This window comes from Lissotriton helveticus, chromosome 12 (assembly GCF_964261635.1).
Source record: "Lissotriton helveticus chromosome 12, aLisHel1.1, whole genome shotgun sequence".
NCBI lineage: Eukaryota > Metazoa > Chordata > Amphibia > Caudata > Salamandridae > Lissotriton > Lissotriton helveticus.
This window is the reverse complement of record NC_136073.1, coordinates 62,294,327-62,307,359: the sequence shown is the minus strand read 5'-3', so window position 1 is coordinate 62,307,359 and position 13,033 is coordinate 62,294,327.

Below are 13,033 nucleotides of genomic sequence, written 5' to 3'. Positions count from 1 at the left end.
AGGCAGTGGAGGGAGATCTCCCGCCAAAACGTAGACGCAGGATTTAGCCCAATTAATAATGAGACCCGAGTTCTTCCCGAAGGAGGTCAGAACATCAAAAAGTACATTCAGGGACTTCCGAGGGTAGGTGAGATAGAGAAGGATGTCATCCGCATATAGTGAGACTCGATCCTCGAAGTCAGGAGTCCATCGGATACCCCGCATAGAAGGCTCCCAACGGAGCCACTCCGCCAGAGGTTCCAGAGCGAGAGCGAAAAGCAATGGAGACAGCGGACAGCCCTGCCGAGTACCACGCCCAAGCGTAAAAACGCAAGACACTTTTCCATTAACTACCACCTGAGCCAGGGGCATCTCGTAAAGAAGTTTCACCCATGCAATGAATCCCGGCCTAAACCCGAACTTCGAGAGGGCCGCCCAAAGATAAGTCCACTCGATGGCGTCGAAGGCCATGGTGGCGTCAAGGGAAGCCAAAATGGCCGGTTCAGTGAGCGTCCCGCAGCAGCAAACGAGAGTCCTCCTCATCCCTACCACAAACCGAGGTGTACACAGTCCTAAAGTGGTCCGCGAAACACTGAACGATCCCAACTGGGTCAGTAACACACTCTCCATCAGGCCGTTCAATCACGGGAACAACACGATTCACACTCTCTTTCTTGTCCAACCACGCAAGCAATTTACCCACCTTGTCTCCCACATCATACAGCCTGCCCTGCTGCTCCCAATACATCATTCTCACCGCATCAGTCACAAGAGCCCTGTAATCAGCTTGTTTCAAGGCAAGGGAATGCAACTTTACACTCGAGACGCCTGTCTGAAGATCGTCCTCAAGTGCGGTTATCTCAGATTCCAATCGCACCACCTCCACATTGGCAGCCTTCTTAGCAACTGCAATCAAGGACAGGGATTGCCCACGTACAACTGTCTTGAAAGCCTCCCACAATGAAACAGCAGAAGAAACTGACCCAACATTGTCGTCAAAATAATGTTCAATAGCTGTCACAAGTTCAGAGCGAGTTTTAGGATTGCGGAAGTACCAGGGGTTGATAGGGGCGACCCTACCCTCACTGCCCGCCCGACCTCATAACGAAGCCACAAGGGGGAGTGATCGGAAATACCCCTAGGGAGCTGACGAATCTCTCTAATGGAGGAGGATTGGACCGATGGCATTAAGAAGTAATCCAATCTTGAGAGACTACCATGTGCCCCAGAGTGGAAAGTGTACTGTAGTTGTGTGGGGTGCAGTAATCTCCAGCCATCTACCAGCCCGAAGTTTTCAAGCAAATCACTCAGCCACATTTGAGCCCTGGGCAAATCCCTGGGAGGATGACGATCAGAGGTGCCGGAGACAACCGAATTAAAATCCCCACCCATGATCAGAAGGCCCTCAGGAAGTTCCAAAAGGACCCTACAGAGATCAGCGTAGGTCAAGGTCTGCAGGCCCGGGGGGACATACACTGAGAGTATGGACAATGTCTTCCTCTCCCATCTACCAGTGAGCGCTGCATAGCGCCCCCTGTCATCAAGCCGTACCTCATCAACTTCGAAAGGGAGAGAGGACCGGATAAGAATACCGGCCCCCCTGGAACCAGAAGTAAACCCAGCGTGGGCCACCAGACGATATCCGCGCCTGTTCATAGCCTGACATGCATTACCTATTAGATGCGTCTTCTGCAGGAGAACAATGTCGGGAGAATGACGCCTAAGGAACCGCAAGACAATATCACGCTTAATTCTGTCACCCAATCCATTGACATTACAGGATAGCAGTCTCAACTCGCCACCCCCCATCCCCGAGAAGTAGGCAAAGCAGCACCCACACAGGGCCCAATGATCAGAGCAAAGGAAGAAAACAATACGATGCCTCGTGAATAAAAGGAAACACATACACACCCCCCCACCACCGCCCAACTTGAACATGTTACAACACCCCCCGTCCTGCACCCCTGCGTACGACTCATAAGCCACCCCAACTTGCAGTGTGCCTGTCGCCCCATTATTAAACTAAGCTACGCAAAGAACCCAGGAGGAGGAAGAGTCCCCATTTACCCCCCCGCCACCCCCAGACTAATCTAGGCTTAAAAAGGAAAACCAAAGTCCAGAATCAGCTGAAAAAGTAGAAAAGTTCAGACGCCAGGATCCACAGGCAACCTTCACTCTGGCGCGCCCCCGCCGGCGCCGCCGGGGTGCCCAGTATGTTCGTCTCTTCTAGGCAGGGAGTCAAGCCAGTCACTAACATATTTCGGCGATCAAAGAAAAATGTACGTTCTCCATATTCAATCCGAAGCCTGGCCGGGAACAACATGGCGTACTTGAGGCCCAAGTCCCGCAATCGTCTCTTCACACCCTGAAATCCAAGTCTTTGTCTCTGAACAAGCGTTGAAAAGTCAGGATGAAAAGAAACAGAGGCATTTTCGAATTTCACTGGGCCCTTATCCTGAGAGGCCTGAAGAATAGCATCCCGATCCCTAAAGTGGAATAATCTGGCAATAATGGGCCTCGGGGGAGCACCCGACTTCGCCTTCCCGCCAGGGACTCGATGAGCGCGTTCAACAGCAAAGAATTTGCTAAGTCCGGCGGGAGCAAGATAATTCGTGACCAGATCCTCCACTAAAAGGTCAACCGCCAGCATCTCGGGATTCTCCGGGACACCAATAAGACGTACGTTATTGCGATGGGCTCTGTTTTCGTAATCCTCGAGACGACGAGCCATCAGGTCGTGTGTGGAACGCAGATTACCAATCTCAGTCTGGGCCTCCATGACATCCGTAGTGAGACTAGAAGTCTTCAAATCCAATGACTGGACCCTCTCGTTGGCCTTCGCCAGATCCCCTCTAATCAGCGTGATGTCGACGACCACCGTGTCGATCTTAGAGGCAAGGGCCTCGTACTGCTGTCCCATAGAGGCCTGCATTTTGGTAATGGCGCCCATGACGTCCTGCAGGGATATTTCCGAAGGCGCTGAAGAGACAGTCTTAGGATCGTCTGAAGTGCGGCCAGAACCGCCAGGGTACCCTTTTATCTGCGAATAGTGGTCCATAATGTTCGTCTGGGTTTGGCCCCCACGGAGAGGTGTTTTGATCTTGCGCCTCTCGGGAGCAGGTCCGCTGGCCATATTGGAGAGGGGACCCCAAAGGGGTCCAAAATGGCCGGTCGTGGAGAGGCCGGACAGACAACAAGACCAGATCAGATGTGCAGAGGCACCAAGAAAGTCATAGTTTGGGCACTCAATAGGGCCAGCACCAAACAGCAGAGAGACACCAGGCCAGCCGAAGGTGGATCAGGGCTGCGCTTCCGTCTATCCGAGGCAGGAGTAGAAAACGAAACCGAAAGTCAAGAGGGGGTCGACCAGAGGGAGACCCCCTCAGCCGTTGTTGTTCAACTACTCCCCGGCCTGCCAAGCAACTGAGCCCCCGGTCCGCCTCGGGGTGGGCCGCAAAAAGCAGCAGCGATGAAAAAGTGGACCCCAGCGTCCAAATTCGATTTTTCAAAGGATAGGAAGATCAGCGAGGATGTGCGAACAAAAGCCCGTCCTTAAAAAATCAGGATGTAGTCAGGATATCCGTGAGAGGTGGCGCGGGTCCGGGGAGCCCTGTGCTCACGTGACCATCTTGGATGCCCGCGAAGCTCCTCCTCTCTATGTAATTTTTTAAATGTTTTTAAATGTTTCTTTTTTTTAATCATTGTATTCGTTTTTATATTAAGGTATGTTGTGATTGCAGTTATTATATGTTACATTTTTTTACTTTATACTGTAGTATGTATTTGCATTGACAAAGGAAATAAAAGTTGCATTGAACTAAATTGAGTAGAGTGAGCTGTATTGCTAACCTCTGCAGTACTGGGTGGCTACCTTCTCTGCCTTAGAGACCCCAACATACCTGTGGCCACGTGCCCTATAGTCAAGCCTTCTTCGAGGCACAGCTGAACCCTGACCGCACACCAGTCTACAGCTTGCTGGTATGTTCCGTGGTAATCTCTACCATCTTGAAATTACACACTTGACCAGCTGTCGATTTGATATTCACCCCTACATTTTGGCACACCATGGTGAACTGCTGTTGGTACCAGTGCATGCCCAGCACCAGCTGTACTGTTGTTAAATTCTAACATTTCAGTTTGTGAACCAGACGGAGCTGTAACTGGAGTCCTACTAAATTGTGTTCAATGCTTTTGTCACTGGCACCTGTATGCCCAGAGGCACTGGCACCCTGAGGCCATCATATATTTGGGCAGCGGCCTATTCAGAATTTAAATATTTTGTTTGCATTGTGACATTTTTAGTAGATTCTCAGCAACCGTGTCTCAAACCCACTGAGCTGTCGCCGCTTACTCTAAAGGACCCTGGGAAAGTAGGGCAAAGGGCAGACATCATGCAAGCTTGCTGGACACCTTGCAACATCCTGTCTTGCAGATGTAGTAACATTGACTGGCAACTGTAAACAGAACCATAGTAAACACTGAGGCTTGAAGATTTTCAAGGACAGCGATGACTCCTAGGAATAACATGTCCTGCGAAGACCACGTTGTTTGCGTAAGAGCCAAAACGTGTAGGCGTCATAAACCTCTCATGGTTGTACCTCAGCCCTCTAAAGTGCTGGAGTCATCTGGCTTGTTTTGATGCTCGGCGTTTTACTAGCCCTCATTTCCAATATGTCAATAAAGACCTTCCCTTTTTAAAAGCCTTGGTTTAACATTAACTTTATTGAGTTTGATTACAGGGGAGGAATTTTCCCTGGGTCCTGGTCCAATCAGTTGTCAATGGCATTGTCCATTGTCACTGGTTCTCGGCCATCTTAGTCTTTCTAGAGGATCACCAAGTTACTCCCTTTGCACACATCACTCTGGTGATGGCAACCAGTCAAGGCTTACTTCAAGATGGGTCAAAGAGTCTGGGACTCAGATAATATACAACACAGGTGTGCACCCATGTACATGTAGGAAAAAGTAGGATATTTGAAATCAGACTCAACACAGAGTTTTACTATTCTTGGGGACCAAAAAATGTAAATCTCAGACATTAATATAACACTTAGAAGCTCGGTGCTAGAAAACCAAACAGCATAGGTGCTGTGGTCGAATGAGTCTATGGGCAATGGACGAGCTGACAATCCACACAGCTGTTGTGATCTCTGGCTCAAAGGTTCAAATGCGGCTCAGGGTTTTACTGTGGCCTTTGTTTACAAACCACAGTCATTCATTCAAAATACTTTATTCGGTTTTCTTATACAAAACCATAAAAGTTCATAGACATAAAAATAAAAACTCAATGACTTTCCGGTAAAATACATAATACAAGATACACCAATTAAAAGGCAGATTGATTCATTGCATTAAGGTCCCATTATTGCAAGGTAAAGATAGCATCGTTGAAGAGGGTATCAATTCAAGTCTATGTATCCAGACATTTCCTATACTTCATTGCACTTTTTAAAAAACCAGCCACATGAGGTATATATTCAGGTTTTAACAATTGTAAATAAAAGTGCAGGACGAATTTGAACGAAATTCAGCCTTTTTAAAACATGTTTTAGATAAAAAGCCCTTGGGAATTCATAATATTTACATAAAAACATGAAGTGCAGCAAATCCTGTGGAGACAAATTGTCGCAGCCACAGGCTGCCAACACCTTCCCTTTATGACACCCCCTAGGAACTGCTAATACCAGGTGGAGCAAGTTAAACCTGAGCCTGGTTAGTAACAAATGCTCATAGGCAAGTAAAGGCCAGAGTAAGTAGGGTTCCAGGTGAAGACGCACATTAGGCTTCAACAGCTCCCTTTCCTCCCTTTCTGATGTTTTGCGCATGGTAAAGGATTGTTTTATGTACGCTACATCTTTGCTGGTGATGCCTTCTGGATTTAAAAACAGATCATTGCGCCCCTCCCTACTAAAACTAGTTTTAAGGTATTTCATCCAAGGAATTTTGGACATACAATCTAGGCTTAAGGTCTCTTTAAGAAGACTGTGGGTAAGACCTAGGTGTTTGTTAAGCCAACACTGAAGCCAAAAAATGAGGGGTTGCAGGGACAGGGTATCACTGATAAAAGGAGTGCCCGTCTCTTCATGCACAGTCATGTTTGGGGTCCCCTGGGGTACACACAAAAGCTGCTTCAGGAATTTGTTTTCGACCACCTGGAGACACTCTAGGTTGCAGTGTCCCCATAGTGCACTCCCATAGCTAGCTATTGAAACCACAGTCAACCAGGCAGAGGGCCAGACACAAGGATACAAAGTATCAACTTGAAAATCCCATGCCTGCCTTCTCAGCTGGCTTCTTTGTGGTCCTGCATGCCAGAGCGGGCAACTCAGTGTGTTCGTGCCCATGTAACTAAGTAATTGTGTGAGGCAGGCGCCCAAACTAGTAAAGTCCAAGTCCTTTGTCTGGGAGCCAAAATGAGGCATGAAGTGCAATGATGTTTCTCAGGGTTCACAGGCATAAGGGGGACAATATCTAGGGACTGCCCACAATACTTTTCATAGTTTCCGCTGGTGAGGGTACCCGTGGATCGAGCGCACTTACTGGACCAACATCACCACCAGTTGAGATTGGGAATTGGGACAGAGGATCAGCTGTTTGTGACAGTGAGTGGTGCTCATTCTGGAATGATAATGGCTAGGAAGACTGATCAAGTGGTTGCGACCACCTGCTGTCAATGGAACACAACACAAAGATATGAGCCGAAGAAAAAAATGCTCGCAAACAGGGAGGTCGGGATGGTGCCGGGTTGCCTGGTGATGATGCATCGCACCACTCTTGCTGCCATGAAATGCATCTCTGCAGACCCAGGACCTCTGCTCACTCAGATGTTCTATGGTCAGTGCTGCCAGATGGATTGCTAGGTCCCTTGACAAATCTTTTATGAAAACTTCAGTCTGCTGGTTCTAGCTCCTGAACCGTCATCTCCACAATGGGCAGGGAAGCTTCTCCTCTTTCAAGTCAAAGGAACTGAAGTTTTTTTTAGAATCCAGGAGCCATTCCTGACCTTGAGGAAAACTATCTGCTTACAGGGACCCTGTTTCTGGCAACTTCTGGCAGGTGGAAATAATCTCCTTCCAAACAGAGACCAGCATGAAGTACTGGCTCAAGTGGCCATTACTTACCTTCCTTTAGTGGCTTTTATGCCAGGGTACATCTTACTGAGGTTTTAATGAGCTGTGCTGGAAAATTCTCTAAGAAACCTCAACCCTTTCAATTTTTCAGAAGACTTTGCGTCGGTTGTAAATGGATGCCTTGCAAAATCCCCCTGACTTTAGGCAACTTACTTCTTCAAAACAATCTCAATGTAGACATCAGCCTATGATGCATTTGCTCTATATGTAGGGGTTTTTCTCCTTTTATCAAGAACAGTTTCTCTTCTCCCAGGGCAGGTTACAAGAGAAGGGCTAATTTGAGAGCCTTACGCTGGATGGGCCTGCCTTAAGGGAAAGAGCTACAAGCAGAGTTCAATAAGAGGGAAGCAGCCCTCTCTAATTTTCTCTTCACTGTATCCGGCATTGTGTGGTTGTCCAAGAGGTCAGGAGACTGGGATCTCAGTTTTTGGTGGGCGGGAGGCAGTCCATCTACCTGATTTGGGAGGTATACTCTGAGCATGACTCATTTGCTGGGCTCACTCCTTGTCCTCATGGTGGATGAATGCAGCTGGCACACTAGTGGCATGCCAAAGGAAAACCTGTCTGTACCCTTCTGTGACTGGTCAGTTGGTGCCCAAAGCTATTCATGAGCCAAAGAACTTGCATTACGTAATACAACACCCTCAGGCACCCACGCTGACTGCAACCACATTGAAAAAGTTCTATGAACTCAATCTCCTGGTTCCAGACCCTAAAGGTTAGACCCAATCATTAGCACCAGGCTGTTCTCTAGTTAACAGTTATGATTCCATTAAGTTTTCTTATTTAAACAAATACCCAGTTTCTAGGCACAGCTTTAAGACAAGCAATCTACTAGAGAGAGAGACACAGTATATGTGCTACTATTACTTGAGAACTGGTTATGGGAGAACTCTGCACCCGATTTGGGGACTGAATGTAGTTGAGCCCATCGGTATGGTGGTGTACCCTAGTCCCACCATACCGAGGGATCTCCGCCTGCAAAATTTTGAGTTGTCCACAAGCTCCGCTGACAACTCGAAACATTGGCAGGAACTGCTGTCATGGAGGTTCCAGTCAATGGATTAAAAGTTTGGCAGACGGTAACCTCAAAATAATAGTACTCTACACTAAACTTTTAACATTTTTTTTCCAAAAATAAAATTGCGATTTTTTGGGGAAAAAACAAAAATGAACGACCCCAACACCATGGGGTATCTGACTCCCACACCATGGAAGTTTTTCCCCCATGGTATGGGGTTGATTTAAATGTTTTTACTGTCCCTTACCGCCAGATATTACACAGCTGTAACAGAGAGCAAACACTGCCCACTTGACCACCCAATCTAAATCGGGTGGGCGGTTGAATGACCAAACCTCCAATGGCCCTTACGGCATTGAAGGAACATGTTAGTGATGGAGACAAGAAGTTTCATTGCTTAAGGTCCACCCATCTGTAAATCAGGTGGGCAGACGTTCAGTTTGGGGGAGAGGTTACTCTGTCGCCGTTTCAAACGAGCACCCTCTCCATCCCGGTCTAAATCTGTCCCTAAATTAAGGCAATAACAGAAGGGTATATGATTTTTCTTATGTTGCTCAAACTACATTTACTCCTACTGATTTGGTGGATGAACTTACCACCACTTATTATTCATGGCTTAGTGCTTCATTAGACATCTCTATCCTCTGCATTTCTCAAGGGACCATGAGGGGATTATGCCCCTTGGTGCACCACTGACTTAAAACATTAAAACTTACCTATGTTGAGCTGAGTGATGTTGAAGGACAATGTGACAGAATCATGTGACAATCTTGCTCAGGTACAAGGAGTGTGAAAGGAAAGGCTGTGGATGGCATTTGTTTCTAACACAAATACTTGCAAATGTACTGACACATATTTCATCAGCAAGGAAAGCATACATCTGGCTTATTTCACATTCCAAATTGTGATGGAAGCAAAGATTTTAATAGGATCAAAACAAATCAGGACACTTTGTGTGATGACATGCAATCGATAAATATTTGCTGAAACCTGATTTCCACACATTATCACTTGTGCACTATATAGTGTTATCGGTAAACTGCATGTCAGTGAGAATCTCTTTGTGCATTCTTTAAATGGCACTGTGCTACCACACCTTTATTTAGTGATATTATTGTGATAATATGCTCCAAAGTGCACCACTAGAGACATACCACACTCATACCTCTCTCCTGCTGAATGGGTGTGATTAATTTGCTAAACTTGTTCTTTGAGTGACTCTTCAGTTTTTCACAATCCCTGTGACTTCTGTGATGTAAAATTGATGACCCTCCCCTACTCTCAAAATTGTTCAAACACCATTGAATCCTTTCACACAGGAAGCATTTGAATAAACTGTGTGCTACATCTGGTAGGGGATAGGCAGTTAATAGTGCATGAGGAAAGAGTGAGGCTTTGGCACTAAATGGCAGGAGTATCCTTTGGGCAGGACACTTTCTAACCACTTGAAATGGGCACCACACCTTTATGAGCCACAAATGCAAACCACCTGGGTGTTAAGATTGTTAATCAGCTGTTGCTCTAGTCTCAAATTTCTGCTGTAGTATCCTCTTCAATGCATTACATCAGGATACTAAGAAAGCTTTCCTCATTCCTAAATTTTGAAAGTAGACATTACACGGTGATTGCACTAATATGATTACAAGTAGATTATGCAATTGGTTTATACCTGGAGCTCCACAGGTTCCTGATGGCAAAGTTCTAGGTTGTCTCAGATATGGTACCAGGTTGGTGACAGATGCCCTGTGCTCTGCCAATACTACACAGATTCTTCAAAAAGTACACTGGCTGCCTGTTAGCATGTTTTAAAACTCTATGGCCCGCATTACAAGTTCAGTGGAGAAGTGTGGCTCACTGGTTAGAGCAGGCAGACCCTGAAGCAGAGGTCAGACCCGGGACCAGGGTTCAATTCCCGACGCGGCAGGGTCTTGAGCTCAAATGTCCATGGACTCGATAATTCTCGCTTCGGTGCCTGACCTAATCATGGGTTCACACTCTGCAACTCTGGGCATTAAGCTTGCTTAATCTCCACAACGGCCCCCCTGCGGCGGGATGCCTGGCTTTCACCTTGGGGATGCCCTGTAGGGGCTATCTCACAGGGAAAAGCCAGGACGGGTTCCCAAGGCAAGCGCGGAGATACCCCTTCGGGGGTCGATTCAGGCGCTATATAAGAAACATAATAATAATAATAAGAGCTAAATTCCGATCCCTGTGCAAGCATTCAAGACTTCAGAAAATTATCACACTCTCTCAGTTTTCTCCTGCTTTATTCTGGCAGGTTAAAACTGCCCAAGTTGATCAGCTAAAAGGCCCAGAAAAAGCAGGGCCGGACTGGCTGTAGTGGGCAGCAGGCGTTTTCCCAGTGGGCCGGAAGGGTATGGGCCAGTTTTGGATTGCTGGGGGCTGGTTTTGTTACAGGGGCCGGTTTTGCAGCAGTGTTGCAATATCGTCCACCTGTAACAAAAGCAGCAGCAGGAGTGGTGCTTACCTCTGGTACCTCCCTCCCCCGGGACCGGTCAAGCTGTTTGCCAGGGCTGGTATCAGTTCCCAGTCCACAGTGAGAAAAAGTCAAAACATATGGAATTCAGTGATTTTAAAACTGATTCCGTATGCTAGTCGTCGTTTTCCTGTTTGAAACTCAGAACAGGAGGTATTTACCACACAAACATAGGGCCAGATGTAGGTAGGCTTTTACCGGTCGGTAACGGCCGAATTCGGCCATTACCGACCGGTAAATGGAATTTGAGATGTAGGGGGCATATTTTTACAGAATCGGTAAATTTACCGATAGGTAAATTTACCAATTCTGTAAAATACCGAATCGGTATTTTTACCGATTCGGTAAATTTGAGATGTAGGTGGGACTCTTCTGAGTCCCACAAGCCTTACCGAATCGGTATTTTACCATCAAATTCAATTTGATGGTAAAATACCGATTCCGGTGTGCATGCACACCTGTGCCATATGACAGGCAGACCTGCCCTTAGGGCATGTATGCCTGCCACATGGCACCCGAACCTGTTTTGGGGGTGCTAGAGGGTGTCAAAGTGACACCCCCTGCACCCTTGTGAAAATCGGTATTTACCGATTCGGTAAATACCGAATCGGTAATGCCCATTCATTCCTATGGGCTTCAAAGCCCATAGGAATGAATGGGCATTACCGATTCGGTATTTACCGAATCGGTAAATACCGAATATTACCGATTCGGTAAATGCACATCTGGATTTACCTACATCTCAGTACTTCTATTTTACCACTTCTTAAATACCGAATCGGTATGATTCGGTATTTAAGAGGTGGTAAAATAAAATTACCTACATCTGGCCCATAGAAACTACCTCACCCTGTGGTAATGTGTGGTAAAGGGGTGTGGTAAACATACCATCCTATTCCTATAAACATTTAATCAGGGCCTAAGTACTGTAATTAAAGCTCGGTCTAAGACAGCCAGAGGTTCATTCAGAAGAACCTGCAGGGTTCTATCCCAATGAGATGACTGATGCTACATAAGTGGTGCAATCTCAAGTGCACACCACCGGATCAGGGGTATGATGCTTTTTTGTTAGGCCTGGGCAGAGTTCACAGAGTTCTGCTATGCGGAACTCCGCCAAATGCCGAAGAAACTCTGCCACGCTTCGCGGAGATCCGCAAGCGGCAGAGTGTGTTAAGTCACACTGCTTACGCTGATTTTTAGCGGTAGAAGTCCCATGTTGTAAAATCAGCGTGAAGAGCACCACACACCGCACAAGGGGGCGTGGCTTCTTTCTGCCTCTCAAGTAGATGTTCTACTCGAGCGGTAGCTTCCTCAACGTGAGCAGCAGGTTTCTTAACGCGAGCGGTAGCGATCGCCCGCGTTGAGAAATCTTGCCGGGAGGTGGTCTAGCGTAAGATTTTCCTCGCTCGTGCTTTCCAATTTAACGTTAGCAAGCCGCGTGAGAGGGAAAACTCTCCTCTGCGTCATTTTGTGAAGTTTTTTTAACTCTAAGCGCTGAGTGGGCAAAACTCCGCAAACTCCCCCGGTGGCGTGGAGTTCACCGCCCACGCATACTTTTTTGCTTATGCAGCTAAACTTTGGAATTTACCTCCCTCAAAGTTATGCTCCAAAGCTTCCCTTTTTCAGTCTTCCCACCAGCTAAAGATGTGCAAACACAGACAAGCATTTTGTATTTACTAGATTGGGAACACTGTGTTGTCATTCTCACCTACATGTGGAACAGCACCTAGAGGCCTTAGCGGATAGTGCCCTGAACAAGTGATGTTCACATAACATGATAGTCAGAAAAAGAAAATCCCTGTTAAGGGTAGCAGACAAGGATTGCTGTGGCAGAAACTCAGGGGGGGTTTATTCAAAGTGTGGCCTCTATCAGCTATGTCACCAAACATCAATATCAAACTCTATCGGGTATGCAGTACACTATGACTAAACCAATAACTAATGATGATGCAGGAATTTATAAAAATACGAAAATTTATTCATATAGGCCTCCCACTTGGGTTACAATCTAAAACATAATTCATACATTTTAAAAATAACGTTCAGGATAGCAACACATATAAAAATATACAATCAAAACAAGTTATATTAAAAAAGGTCTTAACAAAAGGTCCTTTTGTTAAGACCTTTTTTAATATAACTTGTTTTGAGTTTCTGCCACAGCAATCCTTGTCTGCTACCCTTAACAGGGATTTTCTTTTTCTGACTGAATTTCCCCCTCCCTGTAACACAGAGTATTGGGGAACCTCCATTTATGTTGATGGTCACATAACATGATATGCATAACATAGCACAAAAATGTTCTAATGAAGTGCAGGGAAAGTTTGGGTTAGTAGTGTGCGGACAATGATATATATATTCAACTTTAAGAGCATTGGCTGAAAGCTGCCTTTGGATTTTGGAATG